The 20,228-nt window shown below is 46.1% G+C and overlaps 1 protein-coding gene across 3 annotated transcripts in view; it reads left to right on the top strand.

Annotated features, from left to right (window-relative positions):
• The window catches only part of CTBP2 (C-terminal binding protein 2), a 107,987-nt gene that overhangs the window by 66,649 nt on the left and 21,110 nt on the right, over positions 1-20,228 (top strand). Inside the window, exon 1 of one of the 3 annotated variants that reach the window (XM_090145641.1) lies at positions 16,514-16,573. The exons of the other annotated variants lie outside the window; for them this stretch is intronic. The gene's annotated coding sequence lies outside the window, so the exon portion shown is untranslated. Of the gene's footprint in view, positions 1-16,513; positions 16,574-20,228 lie in introns of those variants that run through there. 3 annotated transcript variants of the gene reach the window in all.

Here is a 20,228-nt window from a genome sequence, read left to right as displayed (position 1 = left end):
TGGTAAATAAAGCCCTGGATCTTTGTCAGGGGTGCTTTTTACTTGGTCTGTATTTCAGTTTCTCATCCTTAAAAGTGGGCTTAATATTCCTGCAATCAATTATTGCTTGTGATGCCATTAAAAAAAAAACAAGCCTTTGACAGAAGTGCCCCTGAAGAATTGTCATGGTTCTGGGCTTTTCAGCAGTATTTGAGCTGTGTGTCCTGGAGATTTGGGCTCGCACACCAATAGCAACCAAAACCAGGTTCTCATTCAGAAAGTGCAATCCACTGGGGCTGAAAAATAGAGGAGCTTGAGGAGCTTTGCCCGTGGAAGCACAGTTTGTAAAACATAATTAAAAACTACCAGGTAGTCAAAATAAAAGTTGTACAAGGGAACTGAATTCTGGCAGTCTCTTGTTTCCCCCTTTGTGATTTCTTTGCATGGTACTGTGTAAGAAATAGCCAGTTATTAGGCACTGTGATACATGTAATTCCATAAAATTGAGTAAAATAAAATTTTAGTGCTTGGCATCCCTGTCCCAGAACACTGCCTGTCTGCAGGTCTGGACAGTGACTGGGCAGCATTGGGAAGCTGCTTGCTCCTTTGGATAATGTAACTGTGGCCAAAATGAGGATGTTTGATATTTGGGTGGAGGAATTTTCTTCCATTCTTGGAAATTTGAATGCCAAGTAGCATCTGATAATACTTATTTTTACGGCTTAGAAATAGAATCCTATTATCTCAGGAAATTCTTATCACCACTAGTCATTTGATGAGAAACAATGAGTTAAAGATGATATCAAACGTGGAAGAAACTGCTTGTCCTGAGTAAAACTGACTTATTTAGAACAAATACAAACCTTTATTTTTGTCTGGTGGGTTTGGCTTTCTTTGTTCTGTAATTATAAAACACAGTACCAGGATTTCCCCCCCACATAAAGCTTTTTATGTATTTTTTTTTTCAAGTTTCCACCTCAAAGCACACAAACCATCAGGCTTGTAAGGAAGGCTTGCTTGCCACATTTTGCTTAGAGAAAAGAAGTTCATTTGTCAGATGCTCTGCCATTGCACCCTGTCCTGATTTGATTTCTCTGAAGCTCTGTTTGGCTGCTATCTCCTTACCAAGAGTCCATATGAAGTCCATCAGCCTTTATGGAGGTTCCAGAAATGGCTGTAAATTCAGACAAAACCTAGGCTGCGACTCGCTCAACCAGTTTAGGCATTGGGAAGTGTGTCATTCAGCATTGTTCTTAGCTACCCTTTTGTTAATATTAGTATTTGTTAAAATTTTAAGGTGTTTTTTTTTTTTTTTTTTTAATTAAACAATCCTATGGGTGAAGAGAATTCTAGCAACCTCAGTGGATTCACAGACGTTATACAAACTCATTGGCGTTCTTCCATGATTTTCAACCCTTTTGCTGGGCTGCATCAGCACTTTGCTCTACGTGTGAGTGGGCATTTTTTGCTTTGTGGCAGGGCTGCAGCGTATCTCCTGTTTCCCAGTGGGCTGTTGTCCTTACAGCAGAGAGGCGTGGGCTGCTCGAGTAGTTTTCCAGCTCTGTGTAGATTTTTTCTCTACGCGTTCACTTGTGTGCAGTCTGTCTCCAGTGACACGCCACGGGGGGATACGCACGACAAGATGTAGGACTTGAGCCAGATATGAAGCCAGCCTGACAGAATCCCCGGGGCAACCAGTAGAGAGTAAGACACATTTAGATAAGGTTACAGGAAGAAAAAAATCATGAATTTGGTATGCAACTTCTTTGTAATAGTGACTCAAGCTATTGCAAGATGTAGAGCTCCCCTTTCCTGTGACTCGAGTGCTGTATGCACATAGGTAGGGAAAATTCTGTTGTGTTGTCCTAGCATTTGAGCCCACATTTACAACAATTTAATATGCATCTAACTCTTAAGCCCACCTTGTATTTTTCCATTTTCTCCAGTCTTAAGACAAGGGTCTATGTAACGAGCTTTCCAACTTCATGCCACTAATTAAGAAACAATTACAGCTGATGACTTCAATACCTTCAACTTAATTTTCATCCTTACCACATTTCCCATTTAAATTAACTGGTTTATGGATTAACACGTTGTTGCTGTGTCTGGCTTTCTTCTCTTTCTTCTCAAATCCTCTTCCTCGTTTGAAGATTACTCAGAGAAAACAATCTCTCTGGACTACACGAGGAGATGTGGAGCAGAGGTGTTGTGGGAGCAGCAGCCGTGGGGCTGCCCTGTTGCTGTGTTTGGAAGTGCTGCCAAAATCACCTCCAGTTGGCTACTTCACCTTTCCAGATATGTGATGGGAAAGGATCAGTCCTCAAGGACGGATGAGAATGGGATGGATTTTCCTCCCAAACACCAGGAAAAACTCACGTCTGTTTCCTAAGGATTGACGACGTCTGGATCCAGACCAAATTTTTAGGTTTGATACTGACTCTACAGACTATTTACCAGTAAATATTTTGACAGGAGTGGGACATCTGGCTATATAGTAAAATAAAGCTGCAGAGAAATGCATTACACAACTTTTCTTTTATATTTTTTGGTATCCACAAGCAGATGTAGTGGATCTCTGCCAAAACAGTGAAGGTTTTCATTATGCGTGTTATATCTGAGAGCTTTCTGCAGAGTGCAAGTCTTCTAGAGTTGGTTGTGCATTTTTGCTTTGCCTTAAGCTTTAAATGGCATTGATAAGTTCTTAATGACACTTTCATGTAGCCCTCTAGCTTAACTCTATTAACTTGTGGGTTTTTTTTAGGTTGTCTTTTACACTCTCTACTGCCACCTAGCACCTCAAAACTTCCTAATAAATAGCTTTGGTTCACAAAATAGTGGATAGTTATAGCCCAGCATCTGTTTGTGGGAGAAAATAGTGTCACTGCCTGCTGATGTTAACAGCTTTTGGAATGAATCAGCCAGTCAGCCAAAGCAAGGGGAGTGGGGCTGCCAGCTTCAGCCTTGGGGTCATCCCTGCCATGCAGGAGTTGTCCCCATGGAGAGTTGGGCAGTGCAGTAAGATGTGCCTGCAGTGATGGTCCCTCCACAGTGGAATCTTTCATTATTGCAATATCATAATAAAATACATTGATCTTTTAAATTTAAAAATATATATATTTTTAACCAAAATAATGCATATAAATGCATATGTATATATATGTGTATATATATAATTGTGTTGAGTCTGCAGGGAAGATACATGTTTCAAGCTCTTGGCATCATCAGGGAAAGTAAAGCAGGGAAGCAGTCTGCACTCCAGCCTGTTTATCTCCTCAGGACCATGTTACAACCTAGTAATTAATTATTTTTTATGCAAAGCCCAAACATGCATGGCAGAGTTCACAATTACAATATATATTTATTTAACAGTGGATTTCTCTGCTGCTTTTTGGGACAGATATAATTCCCATGCTTTTCATTACACGTGCTATTTAAATCTTGATCCCGAATTCTTATTAAAAATGATGAATTTTGACCTAGAGGTCTAATACCTAGTTTTGGAGACAAGGTGCTTGATGTGATTTCCAGAGGATTATTTTGAAGAGCATTCCTAGATTAGATCTTCACAAATTGTTGAGCCTTGTCTGCTGGCTTTTCGACTGCTGTTCAGCATCCAGATTGATTTTTGGTTTGTAGTCCTTGGCAGGATGCAGTTGCATGGTATAGGGATACAGCTGATGTATTTATTATCCCTTTGTTAGACCAGGCATGTCGCAATACTTTTTATGCTAACTTGTACTGGTCTCTCCCAATACTTGAAGGCAAAATTGTTTCCCATTGAAGATTCAAGAGCCTGAAGGGTTCATTCTGACAGCTCAAAGTATGTTTTGCAGATGGGCTTCTTGTTTTGAAACGCGAATGCCTTTTGGAAGCTCCATAGCTTCTCACATTTGTCAGCCACAACACACTTTTCAAGCCCTGAAAAGTGGGGTAGATCAGCCAAGCTTTGCAGAGAGCTAGGCAGCATGGGGTGATGAGTTTCCATCCTTGGAGGTGTTCAAGGCCAGGTTGGATGGAGCCCTGGGCAGCCTGGTCTAGTATTAAATGTGGAGGTTGGTGGCCTTGCCTGTGACAGGAGGGTTGATGATCCTTGAGGTCCCTTCCAACCTGGGCCATTCTGTGATTCTGTGTGCCCCTTGGGGTGCTGGTGCCCTCATCCTGCGATACGTGCGGGGTAATTGGAGGTAGATGTATCCCTCACATAAAAGTTGTTGGCACACAGATGGTGCGATGCGGGACGTGGTGCTGGCTGGAAATAGCAAAGGTGACTGTAGTTTCCTTATGTGAAATGCTTGTTGTTCTCATGATACTAACTGGTGGGAGCTGCCCTTTTTTGGAAGCTGACCCCAGTTCCAAATCCCAGTTGGGCACAGCGTGAGCTCATCGCTGGGCTCACCATGCACATGAGCCAGCAGTTACTTCCACCCATCCCTGGCTGGGTTACACGCAGACGTCAGCTTTTGTTTCATGCTCTCAAGTCATCAAAATGCAGAGTTACAGGAGGCAGTGACTGTTTAATTATCAGCTGATCTTCAGTGCGTTCTGTTGTAACGCACTGAGTTGGTGTTTGAGGGGGCTTTGTTGAACTTACAAAGCATCTATGCTTTTGGTTTGGAAATTGGTAAAAGCATGTGGCATGGCTTCAAGAGCTGAGTGCTTTCAGATGCTGTTCTGTTCCTTTGATTATTGAAAATGATTCCTGCACAATCCTGCTAATTTTCTCTGTGTACGCCTCTAATTTCACGAGACCATTAGAAAGTCCATCTATGCCGAGTGCTTATTGCCACTGCGAGAGAGATTTCTGCAGAGCCAAATTTTAGCAAATGCACTCATTTCCGAGGATTTGGAACATTTTCTTCCTGCATTTCTTCCCCCAGTTCTTTCTTTAAGATTTGTCCATGTGTGTACATCACTTGGAGCTCACGCTGCTCCTTTTCCTCTCCGTCACATCTGCTGTTTGGCACCATGTAGCTCAGCTCCAGCCCAGTTCTGTTTCCCAACGCCCTGCGAGCTGCACACAAGGAGCAGACACCCCAAAAGGCTCCTGAGACTGGGGCCATTGGGCACCATCACACGGGGTCCTTCAAGTGCAGGCGCTGAGGGCAGAGCCACTTATCCCCCCGTTAGCTTTCTGGTGCTTTGTACCTTGTCACCTGAAGCGTATTACAAACACGGATTAATCTTAACACCATCTGAATGTGTTATTATATCCCTCTTGATGGAAGGGAAACCTGTGACTAAGAAATTAAGCAATTTGCTTGCTGACAGTGGCAGAGCAAAGTATAAAGCCTGGGTTTTCTGATACCTGCTCTGTCCATTAACAGGAGATGTAGTTATTTTCTGGAGGATTCCTCACTACCGTAGGTAGGGTTTCTTTGACTCAGGGGGAAATAGCTTTTCCAATACTGATTTACCTTAGTTTTAGCCACCAATCCGGCAAATTGACACCTCGCAAATGTTGTTTCAGTTCCATGTTCTGCCACAAGAAAATAATTTGGGAGAAATCATCAAAACTTTATTATGTTTTTAAAAAAAGATCACGTTTCCAGCAGAAACAACATTTAAACTTGTACTTGAAAAGTATTTTAACATAATAAAAAGCAAAACGAAGAGAAAGTGTACTGTTTTGTTACCCAGGGTAATTTTTCCAGCAGCTTGCTCTCAGAATTCAAAATGAAATGTTTTATATCATTGCGAATTACATTTCACATCCATTCTCCCTCGAGTCAGCACTGCAGACACCAAAAGATATTGTTTACAAATTTGTGTTGCAGATTTAGCATCCTGATTTCTTATCATGGTTTTTACATGTGTAACAGGCTTTCTCCTCACTGGAAGAAAGCTGAGCTCTTTACCACTGTGGAAGATGTTCAGGAATGATTTCCAGAAGCAGATCTCATTCCGTCCATTTTGACCATGGTGTTTGGTGGGCCCACCTTTCTTCTTATCTGTTTTTTTTTCGGAGGAGACTTCTGTAGTTGTTAACAACTGTATAGTACATCTGTACTATATATTACACCAGCACTAAATTGAAACCCAGCGTACCGAGTCACAACTGTACATTTTTCACGTGATCAGAAATACCAGAGCATTTAATCTCTTGATCAGCTTTTTTTTTTTCCTTTTGCCTCTGTATGTTTTTTTTTGTTTGTTTGTTTGTTTTTCCCTAAATACCTCTAGAATTAAAAGATAAAGGGAAAATACATTTTTTGTCTGTCCAGCAGTCCTTGTCTCCCCCTCCTGGCAGGAGTGCTGGTGCCCACACCCTCCTCCTCTCTGTGAGGTGCAGCTGGGATCAGTTGCATTGGGGTTGGGTTGGGTTGCATTGGGTTGGGTTGCACTGGGTTGGGTTGGGTTGTGCTCTTATGCCCCCGCACCCTCTCCTGGCAATTGCCACCTGGTTCTGAGCTCAGAAATAGCTACAGAGCACTGGTATTTGTGCAAGGAGCTGTTGCAAAAGGAAGGAAAATAAAAGAACCTTACTGCCCATACTTGATTCCAATCATTTCGTATGCATTTCTTGACTCAGAGTGAGTGTACCATGCTACCGTAAGGACATCTGCTGCATGGCTGCAGAGAGAAGGACAAGGCCCACAGCCCCTCATCCTGCAGACCTTTACCTGTCCTTTACCTGTCCACTCCTGTGGAGTGCAGGAATCGGTGATTTGATCCATAGAGGGCTGTGTGCATACAGTAAGTCATCCATTATGTAAGAATGCTCCTGGCGTTGGTCCAGAGTTGGAGTTTCCTTGCTTGTGTTGGGCAAGCATGATCTTAGCACGTCCTGCTGCCCCAGGTCTTGCACCTAGAGGGACTGATGCAGTGGCACTTGCGATGTGTGAGCTGCTCCTGGGCTGGGGGGATCTTGGAGATGGGTCTTCGGCTCCTGCTGAACCCACACAGGTGCCACCTTCCCTGATCTGTTGGGTTGGGTGAAGTTTCTTCATGTGTCTGTCTTAGAATCATAGAATGGCCTGGGTTGAAAAGGACCATAATGACCATCTATTTTCAACCCTCCTGCTACGTGCAGCGTTGCCAACCACCAGACCGGATTGCCCAAGGGCAGCAACCCAAGGGCTTACTGAAGCCTTTGGTTTTTTCAGAGGCAGTAAATGCTCAGAGCTCCCTTTTGACTTCCCTTGCAGTTGTTCAAGATTCAACACTTAGAGAATTTAATTTCTCTGTGACGTTTTTTTTCCGTTGCCAACTAGGGCTTAGCGTGGTGGCTGAGTTCATACCAATTTCTTTGAAAACAATGATGGAAGATGCCATTGATCTATGGATGAGTATTTTATTATTCTTGCATATACATTTTTAGGACTTTTCTTCTGCCGCTTCAGAGCAAACAAATGGAACAGATCTCTCCATATCCAGTGGGGAATACATTTTATTCTTTACCAAAATGTTGTTGTAATAAAATGTTTTTGTTTGTTAGAATGTTCTCTGTTTTATTTGTAAGCCACAAATGTGCCTTCCCATTTTGATTCTCACAAAAGAAGAAATTTTCCAGTGTGCCTTAAGTTCATTAGTTAATTCAATATGATGCCAATCAGATACTCTCTGTGAATTGCATAAATAATCTTTTGGGGCCCATGTTTTGCATGTCTGTGTAATATCCAACATAATTTTAAAGGCTGTGGTTCTCGGGGACAGAATTGGAGGAGAGAATGTTTGAAGAGGATTTGTAATATTTACTGCAATAAAGAAATTTAGGGATTACTCAAAGATCCTGTCAGTATTTGGGTCAGAAATATAGCCCAGAGGCATTAGTATGATAGGCAAGTAGAAGCATTAGACTGTATTAGTGATTTAGCGATCATAATAGCACAAAAGTCTATCATGTGAAGGCTAGTGCACCAAACATTTATTGTGGATCAGCAGTGAAAACACACAAGCTGCCTTGCAAACAGACCAAAGGTGGCTGTTCCCCCTTTGCTGAGTCCGTCCTGGAAGACACGTGTTTGAGGAGAAGAAATTTGTTATTGCTGCAGAGAAGGACAAAATTGTTTCCTTCTAAGTGTTTTAATTAGAGAAGGAAAATGTTGCTTCACTCAGTGGTTCACTACATAAGTACTGGATGACCTGTTCTTCTAGGAAAAGGAATATGAGAGCACAAGCAGCATATGATAAGTTAGAAATGTGTTTTGGGGAGCCATTTTAATAGCTTTTCCGAAAATGGTAACTATATATGGAAATTTTTATTATGTTTCCAAATAACAATTTTCTGTGGTGTGATTCCATCTGAATCCTTTTGCGTACTCTAACTGTAAAAAAAATACTTGATCCATATAAATACTGAAAGACCACGAGATACAAATTGAGTTTTTTCTGATGTCTCTGAGTGTTTTTCCATCTCATAAACATGTTGTGTTTTGTTTTTTTCCTGAAGGAAACAGGAGATAATAGGCAGAGGTCTCTTAACTCCTTTTTGCTTTGTAGGGCTGGGGTTTAGATCCTTTGATCCTCCCCTCCTTGCCTGTGACCTCTGGTAGGGTCTTAAAATTATACATTCCAGATTACACCTCCACAATTTTCTGTCCTGGGATGATGAAAGGATTTGCGTATTATGATAATAATGTAAAGAATCCTTGTGGTGCCTCGTTAGTATAGCTAATTTGAAACTACAACAACAAAAAACGTAATTTCCAAAGCAAATTACAATATCCGTAAAGTGTTAAACAGACACCTAACTAATTTCTAATCGCTCCTGTATTCCTGAGTATCCAGCACTGGTCTTTTTATAGGCCTGCCTGCTTGCTCCCATTTAATTTGTCCTTAGCTGTGTGCAGTGGATTAGCATTTCATCAGGGCGGATTAAGATTGAGCTGACATTGGAGCTTTCCTTTTTATTTTTGTACGTGTGCGTGGGGCCGTGCGGATGCGCGCACGTTCTGTTATCTCGTGGCCCGTTCTCTGCAGGCGCCGGTGCGGGTGGGAGTGGTGAATTTACGAAGAAGGAGACAAAAGCAGATGAAAAATGTGTCAAAAGCAACATGGAAAAAAAAAAAAAATCCTGAGGGGGAGAAATTGCATTGAGATTGCTGGCTGGGTTGGTGCAGGAGATTTCATCGGGCTAAAATGATGTCACATGGAGGAAAGGCTTTAGCGGTTTTATTTAGCCCCTAATCCCCGCGCTGCTCGGCCAGTTGTCCATGTGAGCGCGCTGTCCCGAGCACAGAGGATAAAGCATCAGAGCTGAGTGCAGCGGCCCTCTTCTGAGGCCGTGCTGCACGGGAACGTCCTTCCCCCACCGCCGTGCAGCCAGGCTGGGTTACATGCTTCGCCTCCTAAAGTTTCGAAGAATTAATAATTCAGGCGACACTTGGAAAGATAAAGCCGCCGGCAGGCTTGTGAAGGGAGGGCTCAGGCCAGGCATGGTCTGCTGCTGATGCTGGCCGGGGAAGCGGTGAGAAGAAAGGTGCCTCCACTTCTCCGTCCCAGCGGGAGCAAGCAGTGCGGCGGTGATGCCCATCCCCAGCAAGCACCCCAACATCGGCCGCTCGCAGAGCTGGGATGCCGCCGGTTGGTACGAGGGCGCCTGGGAGGGTGAGAATGCTTTCGAGTACCAGAGGCCGCCGGGCCGGAGGAGCTCCCTGACCTATGGCGGTGAGGGCGGCTGGTATGAGCCGCCGGGCCTCCGTGCCAACGATATCATCTTGCAGGGCGGTGCGGAGCTGAAGCAAGAGGCGTACCCCTACCAGGATGCTGCCTTCGCCCCGGGGCCCCTCAGGAAGGGCTCTGTTCCTGACTTCACCTACTGTGACCGGCAGGCAGTCATGGCGGGACGGGGCACCCAGGATTACTACAGCGACCCGTCCTTGGCCGCTAGGTCACCCAAGGACCCTCGTTGCTACCAGGCGGTGAGCCGGCCGCCAGCAGGCTACGGGGCGCCGGGCAGCCGGCTGTCCTGGGACCAGGCTCCTGGCCGCCCGCCTGCACCCCCAGAGGCCGCCCGCCTCTACAGGGACCCCAAGATGGCCATGGATGGGCAGCGACTGCGCAACAGGGACATCTCGCCAGCACGGTATGGCACGGAGCCCCCCGGCCTGCGGTACGGAGCAGAGCCACCGAACTTCCCTGGCCGTCCAGCCTATGGTGATGGGGCTGAGCGGCCTCCTGAGACGGCGGGCAGCAGACAGGCTGTTCCCACATGTTTAGTGGTGGATCCCGCTGGTGGCTATGGGCCAGGCCGGGAGGGCACCGGCACCAAAGGACCCTACGACAGCTATGAGACGATGGCGGTGGCACCGACCCACCCGCCGATGCCCACAGCCTTCCCCGGGCAGGAGGGAAAGAGGAGCTTCGACCCTGAATTTGTGGCATTGCTGCGTGCCGAGGGTGTCTCGGAGAGCACCTTCGCCGCTCTGCTGCAGCAGGGCTTTGACTCGCCCAACCTGCTGGCCGTGATGGAGGAGAACGACATCAAGTCGGTGGCTCCCAACCTGGGGCAGGCACGTGTGCTGTCACGCATCGCCCACAACTACAAGGCCGAAATGCAGCTGCAGCGGCAGGAGCGGAGGAGCGGATCGCTGCGCCCCAGGAACCGCTCCAACAGCTTCAGCCACCGCAGCGAGCTGCCGGGCGACTACGGGCTGAGCGTGGGCTCGGGACCGGCTGCCGATGGCCTCGCCGCCCCACAGCCTCCATTGCAGCCACCCTCCCCGAGGGCCGGGGAGATGCACCGGCGGCCATCCAGCGCCCCAACCCAGCACCTACTGGAGACCACCTACCCCACCGGCACTCCGCAGGGGCCGCAATTCCTCTCCAATTCTGGATACAACACTCCCCTGCCTTGCAACGTGCACCCACGGCCGGCGTCCACCTATTCCGCTCCTTCTGGCACACCCATGACCACGGCCAACCCGCATGCCAGCCCCAAAACGGCGTACCCGACCACCTACACTGTGCCCATGGAGCTGATGAAGAGAGAGCGGACGGCGGCATCGCCAGCCCCCAGCCCACACGGCAGCCCGCAGCTCCTCCGCCGGCCGGGTGCACCTGGGGACAGCAGCCTGGCCCCCGCCGGCCCCGCGTTCCCCGCACAGCTCTCCCCGTACCCGAAGCTCAGCAGGCGCACGGGGCCTCCTGTCATTGTCTCCACGATGGCATCGCCCGAACCAAGTAATCTCCTAAGGATCTTTGTCTGTGCGGTAGTTTAGAGTCACTCTTGTTGTCGTTTGTGTGAATTCCTAAGAAATGCGGGGCAGGCGAAGTCGGGTTTTGTGCCAAAATCTTAGGTGCCTCTCCTATTTAGAAAAGGGCTTCTTTATAAGGCTGCACGCAGCTAGAGATGCTGGTTCTCCCTGTGTGGTTAAATTCTAAATATTTTATTTGCTCAGCCAACTTCAGTTAGCAGTGAGCAGCATGTCAGGTAACGTGGCCATGGGTAAGCTTTCCATCCTGTTGTTTGTAGAGAATGGGAGATCAGATACGGCGCTCGCTGAGCAATTAGGACCACGGGGTTTGCTGCAGATCGACTTTTTACTGCTCTTATCAGGCACAAATGTGTTCCTCAAGGAAACAGTTAGCATTGTTTTGACTGAATTCATCAGATAGCTGATGGCATTACACGGGAATCGACTTACCTTTGGCCATTACCTAAGTCTTTTCTTATTATTAATATGCTCTTTTATCTGGCATATAAAATAACCTCCCTGATTTCCTTCTGGAGGTGCCTATAAGGGAAGTGATGTAGCTGTTAAAGTAATAGGGCTGTGCTTAAAACTAAAAGCATGTCGTTAAGCTCTAAAACAATAAAAATGAATGGTGGCTCCGCTTCTCCCTTCCCCTTCCAGAAGCTGAGATACACAGCTGGGTGGTTTGGGCAGGCTTAGAAGATAGAAGCCCCAAAAATATACCACCAAGTAAGGGGAAAAGCAGAAAATCTGTTCATTTGTGGCTTGACTTGTTTGAAAAATGTACAGAAAAACCCTTGAAATGTTTTTTCCTGGTAGTGAGTCTGTGGGCAGGGAATTTTCTCTCTGCATAGTTTATCTGAACTGCCATACAAACAAGTCTCAAACAATGTACCCTGCAAGCGCACGCACACAAAGCCTTAATAAAAGTCTACCATTTATAGGCGTGGAAACAGTGCCAAACCAATGATGGCATTCCACAGGAATCTAAATAAAGAAGGATTTTCTGAGTGGAAGTGATAAAGTTGTCAAAACGCAGCCGGTTGGCGCAGCCCTTGCCCTGGCTTACTGTAATTACACGGCTCGAGAGGGGATGCCCTTTCTTTCATGCTCGTGCATCCTTTGTGCAGCTGGCGTAAGGTATTGATTGATAGCAATACTTAAATATTAGGCGACGTGCTTTGTGTTGACATGGATCAGAGGCAAAAGTGGTACATCCAGGCAGTGCTTTTAAATCACCGATTTCCCAAAGCCTGAAAGAAGGACGGAGTGGCACGGTGCAGGGAGCACAGGCATGTTAGCATGTTCGCAGCGCAATCGATGTGAGGGACTGCAGTAATGCACACGTTGGAGCAGCCTCCTTTGGAACCAGCAGCCATCCCCTCCTGCCATTTGTCTCCTGTATAAACCACAAACCTCTAAAAATCTCTATATTATCCATTTTCTTTAAAAGAATTACGGGCGCACAGCAAGGGGAAGCCGGCAGCGTTTCAGCGCTGCTGAGCTCTTTCTCACTACTCAAACCTCTTTTTTTCCCCCCTACAACCAACTCATTTGCATGAGGATGACATTTGTTGCTCCAGTAATTTCATCTGATAATGGCCAGCTTGCAAAGCGGATCTGAAAACATATTCCTTAATTATGTGTTGCTAAGCAACCGGAGGGTTTGGACATAATCACAGAAAGATTATCTTCTCATTGAAGTCCCTGAAAGGTTTAGCTGAAGTAGGACCTGTAAAATTGTCTTCATTTTTATTTATCTCCCCCTTTTTATTTTCCAAATAGCCGCAGAGGTTTTCTTCCCGTTAAACTGTATTTTAGAAGTAGAAGCCAAGGTAAGACCCGCTGCAGAGGGAAGGCTGTGGCTGAGGAATGGAAGGCGTGGCGGTTCTGCATCCTCGAGTGGTGTTGAGGAATTGCTGTTTAAGGAACACCATTGCTAAGGAGCGTTCGCACTTGCAGGCGAGGTGATAAACGAGCCTTACGAGTACGTTAGCGTGTTTGTACAACATCGGGTGGATGACAGAAACTTGACTAAACCCAGGTATTTACCAGCAGGAGGAGAGAGGACGCATATCTGGGAGCCCCGAGCTCTCTCCTGGCTGTAGCTTTTGCTGTGGATCCGTGAGTCACGAGGTGAAAGCAGGTTCAGTGTTCAACTCCGTCTCTAAATGGCTGCACATATTTTCTGTCGGTGTAGGTTAATGTCAGCTTGCTCAGCAGAGAGTTGTAAAATGTCTGCTGTAGTCCACGGATGTGTTGAGGGTTGATAAATGAACAGAAGTTTAAAACAGATCATTTTGTTGTTGGTTTTTGTGTTTTTTTTTTATATCTTGTTGGCCTGTGTATAGCAGCTGAGTGTATTTCCAGGTACCCAGCTGGTGGTTTTGTGCCAAGCTTCGATGCTCTGCGTTGCATCTTTGGTAAGAGCAGTGGGATCAACTGCCGCAGGTTTTGGTGTTTGATAAAGTATTCAGGAAAAGTCAGATGGATTGTCCTTCCTGGGCATGGCAATCTCTGCTCCAAGCCACAGCTGTGGCAAGCAGAGAAAGAGCCTGGAAGGTGTTGCACAAAAGGAGAAGCGAGGCCACTTGGCATCCAACCCAAGTAAGAGCTGGTTAAAACCCAGACCTTCTCCTACACGGGGAAAGCCAGGCTGAGGATGGCTGCATTCCCTGGGTGAGTAATGCTCTCCAGTGTGAAAGGGACTCATCTTTTGGTTTATCAGCTTAGAGCCCGGCTCGAAATGCCGTTCCCTGCGATTAGCTTAGTTCTGCTGGTACTGTTTAACACCTGATAGTGATTCTTTTTATTGGCATTTTCCACCCTGTGACAGACAGAAATGGTGTTAACCATATATTGGTTGCAGGCTGAGAGGGCATAGTCAGGGGCGAGAGCCTTGACAGTTGCTCAGGGATGGTTGAAAGAGCTAAATTTACTCATTCTTTTAAGAGTAATGTGTTGAAATTGTAATCGCTTTTTATGGGCAGAGAGAGTGTAGCAGTGATATTTCATGCACAATATAAATTTCATGAGCATTTGTTGATGTTGGTTTGTTCTCTGCCCAATGTACCGTATAGCGAACAGTTCAGAAATCAGCTGCAGGTTTTCTTCACTACATTTTCTGTACAGATTGTACCGTGTTATCACAATGTATACATGTAAAGCAGCTCAATTAACAATCCAGACTGAAGGAGCACCACAGCAAGCTCCATGCACTGAATAAATCTGATTTAATTTGCACATTGACCTGACAGACCATAGCAAGTTCTTGGAGCCATTCCCAAGGAGTGTGTTCCTCCAGGTGAAGTATGTCTGCATGGCATGCGCTGGCAAAACCACGGGCTGATTATTTTAACTGGGATTGTAACTTCCATACGAAAACATTTGATCGAAATCAGCAGATGTGTCTTGCTTGTGTCCACTGTCCTGGTGGTCATGTTACCATTTGTGGTGTGGTGTGGGTACAAGATGAGAATAATTTGAACTGAGTTTGGGTGGAAGGCTCACAAAGACCTGGCTTAGCATTATTTGCATGTGCAAACTCTCACCAACCTCACTGTGCCAGATGAGTGTGCAAATGTGTGTCGTGTGGGACTTCGGATTGGTGTTACTAGAGCTGCTCTCATTAATGGAGTGCATAGCCAGAGCGTGCAGGAGAGGAACTGCAGTCTGACTTGATAAAGCACTGACTGTCGTGGCCAACATGAACACAGGATTCACTGATTGCAGAGAATACGCTTCTAAAATACTTTTTAAAAGTTGAAGTGTGCTTTTTATAATGGCTTTATCAAAAGCAATATAAAGTGTCAAACTCATTCCAGGTGCAATTCATTGACTTTAGTGCCATGGCAATAAAAATGAGTTTGGCCTGTCAGAGGAGAACGTGTTGTCGATGCACAAGTGTTGTCATCTTCAATTTACACTTTCCTCTTACCCTGTAGGTCTCTATCATTGTTAGGACTTCCCTATATCCACAGCATTCTTTGGCTATATTTGCTGACAATTGTTTTTAGCTTTCTTGTAAGTCGTTTCCATAGCTACAAACTTAGCGTTCGTAGAGGGGAAAAAATGTTAAAGGTTTCTGATCATTATTATATTACACATTTTTATATTTCTTCTTGTCTCTCGCATAGCACTGCACCGCGGAGCACTTTAATGAAAATGCTGCACCACCGAATTGTCTGTTATTTCGAGAAGTGGAGTGGGTGCCGAGGTGAATCCTTAAAAAGCAGAAGAGCAGAATCATTAAGCCACTGATTTAGAATAAATGCTGCAGACGCGGGACGTATATTAGTAATGTTTATATAGAGCACCTTGCAGATGAGCCTTTGACTTTTGCACGTAAATAAAATCTGACATTAACAGCATTCCACTGGCTTTTGGTAAAGAAAACTAATTTATAACCTCTTCTGCCTTCTGTTTCGAGGGCTTTGTTACAGATGAAACGTTGATGTTTTTATTCACATACTCTTTTCTGATGCAGTGGTGCTCTGCCTCCCAATGAAGCTGGGGCAGTGGAGCTGGGCAGCCAAGCTGTGCCCACCTCGTCAGGGGCAGCACCTGGCTCTGCAGCAGGACCCTCACCCCATGCACCGGAGCAGCTTGGTTCAGTACAACAGCAGGTTTGGGAGCATGCAGGGGCCTCGCCTTCTGCACTCGCAATCCAATTAGCTGCTGCAGAGCAGATGGAGCGGATTAGTGCCTGGCTTGCCTTCCTCCGCCCTCTCTCCCAGTGCGAAGGGTGTCAAGGCCAGCAATCAGCTTACGTGTGAGTCCCGTGGCACATGGAGATGTGGCTTCCACCCTGCCTGCCTGGATTCACCCTGTGCCCAGTGGGCTGGTTCCAGGTCTCAGGTAGCTGGGAAAGTCTTGACCTGACCTCGGAGATTGAGAAGCCAATGCCAAATAGAAAAGCAGAGACAGCCAAGGAGGGGCTGGGAGACGGGGGCAGATAGTGATACACCAAGGCTTTGAACTAAAAGAAGGGAGATTTAGGTTGGATTTCAGAAGGAATTTTTTTACTCAGAGGATGATGAGGCCCTCATCAGCTGTGGCATCTCCAGGAATCCCCAGAAGTCGGCAGTGCCAGGCTGAATGGGGCCCTGGGCAGCCTGAGCTGGTAGGTGGCAACCAGTCTACAGCAGGGGTTGAACTGGATGGGCTTAAAGGTTCCTTCCAACCCAAACCCTTCTGTGATTCTGTGAAACCAGTAGGGCTTGAATGGTTTGAGCTGATGAGGATCTGTAGCAGTAAAACTAAGTCACAGCCTGAAGCAGTGATGGAGCACCTGTTGGGAAGGCAGGGCCAACCCAGGGGAGCTCAGGTGCATGCAGTGCAGCTGAGTAGCGAGAAAGACTGAAGCCAGGATCCACCCCTTCCCAGACCTCATTTAAGGGTTGGCAGTGGAGGTGAGGGTATCTCCTGGGAGATCCCTGCCTATCTGAGGCCTTTGAAAGGTTAGCAGCTTTTTTTTTTTTTTTTTTTTTATTTTCTTCCCCTTTATCCCCTATTCATTTCTCTGTATATGGCTGTTGTATTTGTTGTATTCAAAAATATAATCTGTGCATTAGTCATTATCCATTTGGATCAGCACTTCTGCGCAGTCAGAAGTGTTTGCCAGGAGTGATTTGGTTTGGTTTTCAAGCAGTTTGTTGTTTTCTGGGTTGTTATATGGACTTGGCAAGTAAATAAACAGAAGGGACTTTGGTTAGACAGCAAACACAGTGAGAAGTAGTAAGTTAGGATATACTTTCAACCAGAAAGAAGTCAGAGAGAAGAATGTCAAAAGAGGTCCCATTGAAACATTTGGGATATGTGCTCTTGGATGTTAAGATGGTACCATGGGTGCAGGGCCAGGAAGTGCAACACCCTGATGATGCACACTTGATACCTTTGCAGGTCTTCTTAACCCCAGCACGTGTCCTGACACTTGTTCTAGTACTGCAAATCCCTGCACAGTTTCAAGCTGCCTCCTACACACTCCTCTGCTGACCGTAGTGATTATCATCGATCTTTTCTTACGGTGGCTCTTGTTGGAGTCTCTCACCATTAGCCACAAAGTGAAAAAAAGAACAGGGATGGAAATGTCACATGCAATCAGCTGTAATGTTCCCTGCCTTCCTCTGATTGCTTTATGATAAAGTTGACAATGAATATTCAGAAAGTACAGTAGTTTGTGCAAGTGCATGTATTTTGTTTTGATGATGAAAGAAGTCTTGATTAGTGTGTATTATGAAAGATAAAAGGAAGTATTCAGTGTGGACAGTAGAGAGTTATCTGCATCTAGACTGTCCCATTGGGACAATGAGCTAATAGGGAAAACCCAACCATAGCTTTCATTGTTCCACCTATCCACATCTCACTTGTTCTGTCATTGGATTTTTGGTCACGTTGGGTGGACCTGAGTGAGAGTGGAAGTTGTCAGCTTAAGCACTGCAAGATTTGGTTTAAGGATCTTAAGTTCCATGTCTTACTACTTCTAGATGGCTATGGTGCTGTTTCATCAGCATTTTGGGCTGAGAGGTCCCAGCTGTGGATTGCTGCACTATCATTAGTGGATCACTGTGCTGAGCAGCCAGTTGTGCTCTGTCAGCTCGTCTTTATCCATCAAGGGGAAGTTTTCTATACTTGATGTTCTTCCTTACAGCCATGAAGCTCGTGCACCAACAGCCCCACATGGCTGTGTTTTACTTCCTTAAATCCAGGTTTCTGCTTTTGAAGCTTGCATGAGAAGAGCCAAAGGAATGAGTATTTCTAATTTTTGAGAATTCCTTTCTGGAAAAGCAGTTTCCAGAAGAGAGCAGTGAGTGAAGCTGTACTTCCAGCTGAATAAATGGTGGTTTTGCCATTCATCGCAGCAGAAGAAAGATTTTTACCCTCCCCTGTAGAAGCAATCAGCTCCACATAACTTACTTTTATTGCGTTTCTTAAAATTAGATCTACAAAACCAATGGTTTCTTTAAGCAAGAGGAGCTGTAAATTTCATGCATTGAATGCCTGTGCATTATTAAAAATAATAGGTTATATTTGTCAAATGGATAATGAGTAGGTTTCTTTCTCTGTTTTTCAGTATTTTAATGAGTACAGGAAATGTTTGCTATTTATTTGCTTTCAGGTTTTACCAAGGAGCTCTGGAGATAATTGTCAAATTTCCAAATGTGTATCAATATTTCATGAAGTGCTGTTTTTCCTCTGAACATTAAGGACTTGGGCTATTAGCACTAGAACTGTTCCTGCCGTGCCACAGCCCCATGTCCTGCCACATCCCCCCCTTGGCCCCATGCCTGGGCTGTGCAGGTTGGGGTGTGCCTTACATAGATACTGGATCCATCCAGGTCATGCTATGGAAAAAAAAAATTCCACCTTTCTTACCAGCAGCCAATTAAATGCTCTTGAATTATTGAAACTCAGATTGCTTTTTAAATATAGTAGTGTCGTGCATGGGTGTTGGCTGTCCACCTTTCAGTTGGTTCTGTGTGGTCAGCTTGACTGGGACATGCGGTGCTGGCTGTGTGTTAGCAGCTATTGTTCTGGTTTGGATGCTTGCCATTGAAAAGTGGTTGTGCAAAGAACAAAAATTGGGACTTAAAGTTTTATTCAGCTGAACCCAGGGTGGAACAACAGCGTGGAAACCTAAAAGGACATGGAGAGCTGGAAGGTGGGTGGGAATTGCACCTAGGTCTCCGGGCTGGATATTAGGAAATGTCCTTTCTGAAAAAAGAGCAGTAATGCATTGGCACAGCTGTTGGGATCACCATCCCTGGATGTGTTCCAGAATTGTGGGAATATGGCATTGAGGGATGTGGGCATGGTAGGGGTAGGTGGGGTTGGGCTTGGAGACCTTAGAGGTCTTTTCCAGCCTTAAAGATCATGATTTTATGGCTAAGGGAGATGGGATGTGCTGCAGAGACAGGACGTGGGTCGTGCTGTGACAGCAGCAGATGTGCAAGACCTGTGGGTCAGGACACCCAGAAGGAGCTTGCTTGGCTGCTCCACGGCAGGAGCAGTGGCTGTTGCCTGGAGAAGGAGGGGTGAGTCCTGGGGGAAGGGCAGAGCTGAAGAGCTTTGAAGAAGATGCCTTGAAGTGGCAAAAGACATCAGAACTGGTATATGAGCCTGGCTATATTTTGAGTTAATTTTAAGATGGATGACAACGTGTTGCTGTCCCTGGAGGTGTTGAAGGAACATGTAGACGTGGCACTTAGTTTAGTGGGCGATATTGGTGGTGGGTGGATGGGTTGACTGGGTGATCTTAGAGGTCTTTTCCAACTTCAGTGATCCTATGGTTCTGTTCTGTGCTTCTCTGGGCTACAGTCAAGCAGAGCGGGTCAGTTGTGAGGAGCACAAAGATATTTATCAGAGAAGGTGGTGCTCAGGAGTACAGGCATCTGCCTTGTGAACTTAAAAGCATTGTGCTTTTTAGGACGTGCAGCTGTGAGTGAGATAAATCCAGAGATCTGTTGGACTATCTTGCTTTTTTTCTCTTGGCAGCCATTCCATGACAGTAGATGAGCTTTGTCCTGGTGATTGCCAAGGGAAGCCCACTCCTCTCCTGGTGCAGGGTGAATTGGTGTCCTTAGGAGCAGTGGTGCTGGGCAGAGCCAGCCCAACCATTTGGGTCCACACCTGTGTATGGTGTGCAGGCAGCTGAGCAGGGCAGGATCAGTGGGGAGGAGGCCTGAGCTCTGGCAGGTGAGCGGATCAGCAGAGCCACGTGGGAGGCAGATCTCACAGAAGGATCAGAGGGACGGCATGGGCTCCTGCAAGGCTCGGTGCCTGGGAGGTTGTTGCTCAGCTCTGTGTTGCACAACCAGTTATAGTTTGGGAAGAGCACTTCAGTGAGAGCCAGAGGGACACTCCACAGCTCTCCCTGGGGACAGACAGCAAGCAGCTTTTGCTGCAGGAAGGAAGAGGTGTTTGGTGCCAGTAAGGAAAAGCGCTGCTGTGACTCCTTCTGAAAAGCCTCTCCTGCTCCTCCCAGAGGCCTCAGGCTCCAGAGCAGCAGCTGGCCTCCAGAAGATAAGCAGTTTGCAATGCAATCTCTGCCTTGCTTGCACTCATTTGTGGTTCGGCTGTGGGTTCCCTGCACCAGATGCCAGGAGTGCTTAATTC

The sequence above is a fragment of the Phasianus colchicus genome, chromosome 8 (assembly GCF_987193195.1).
Source record: "Phasianus colchicus chromosome 8, bPhaCol1.hap1.1, whole genome shotgun sequence".
Classification (NCBI taxonomy): Eukaryota; Metazoa; Chordata; class Aves; order Galliformes; family Phasianidae; genus Phasianus; species Phasianus colchicus.
The sequence above is the reverse complement of the archived record's forward strand: the minus strand, read 5'-3'. Positions and strand labels throughout refer to the sequence as shown.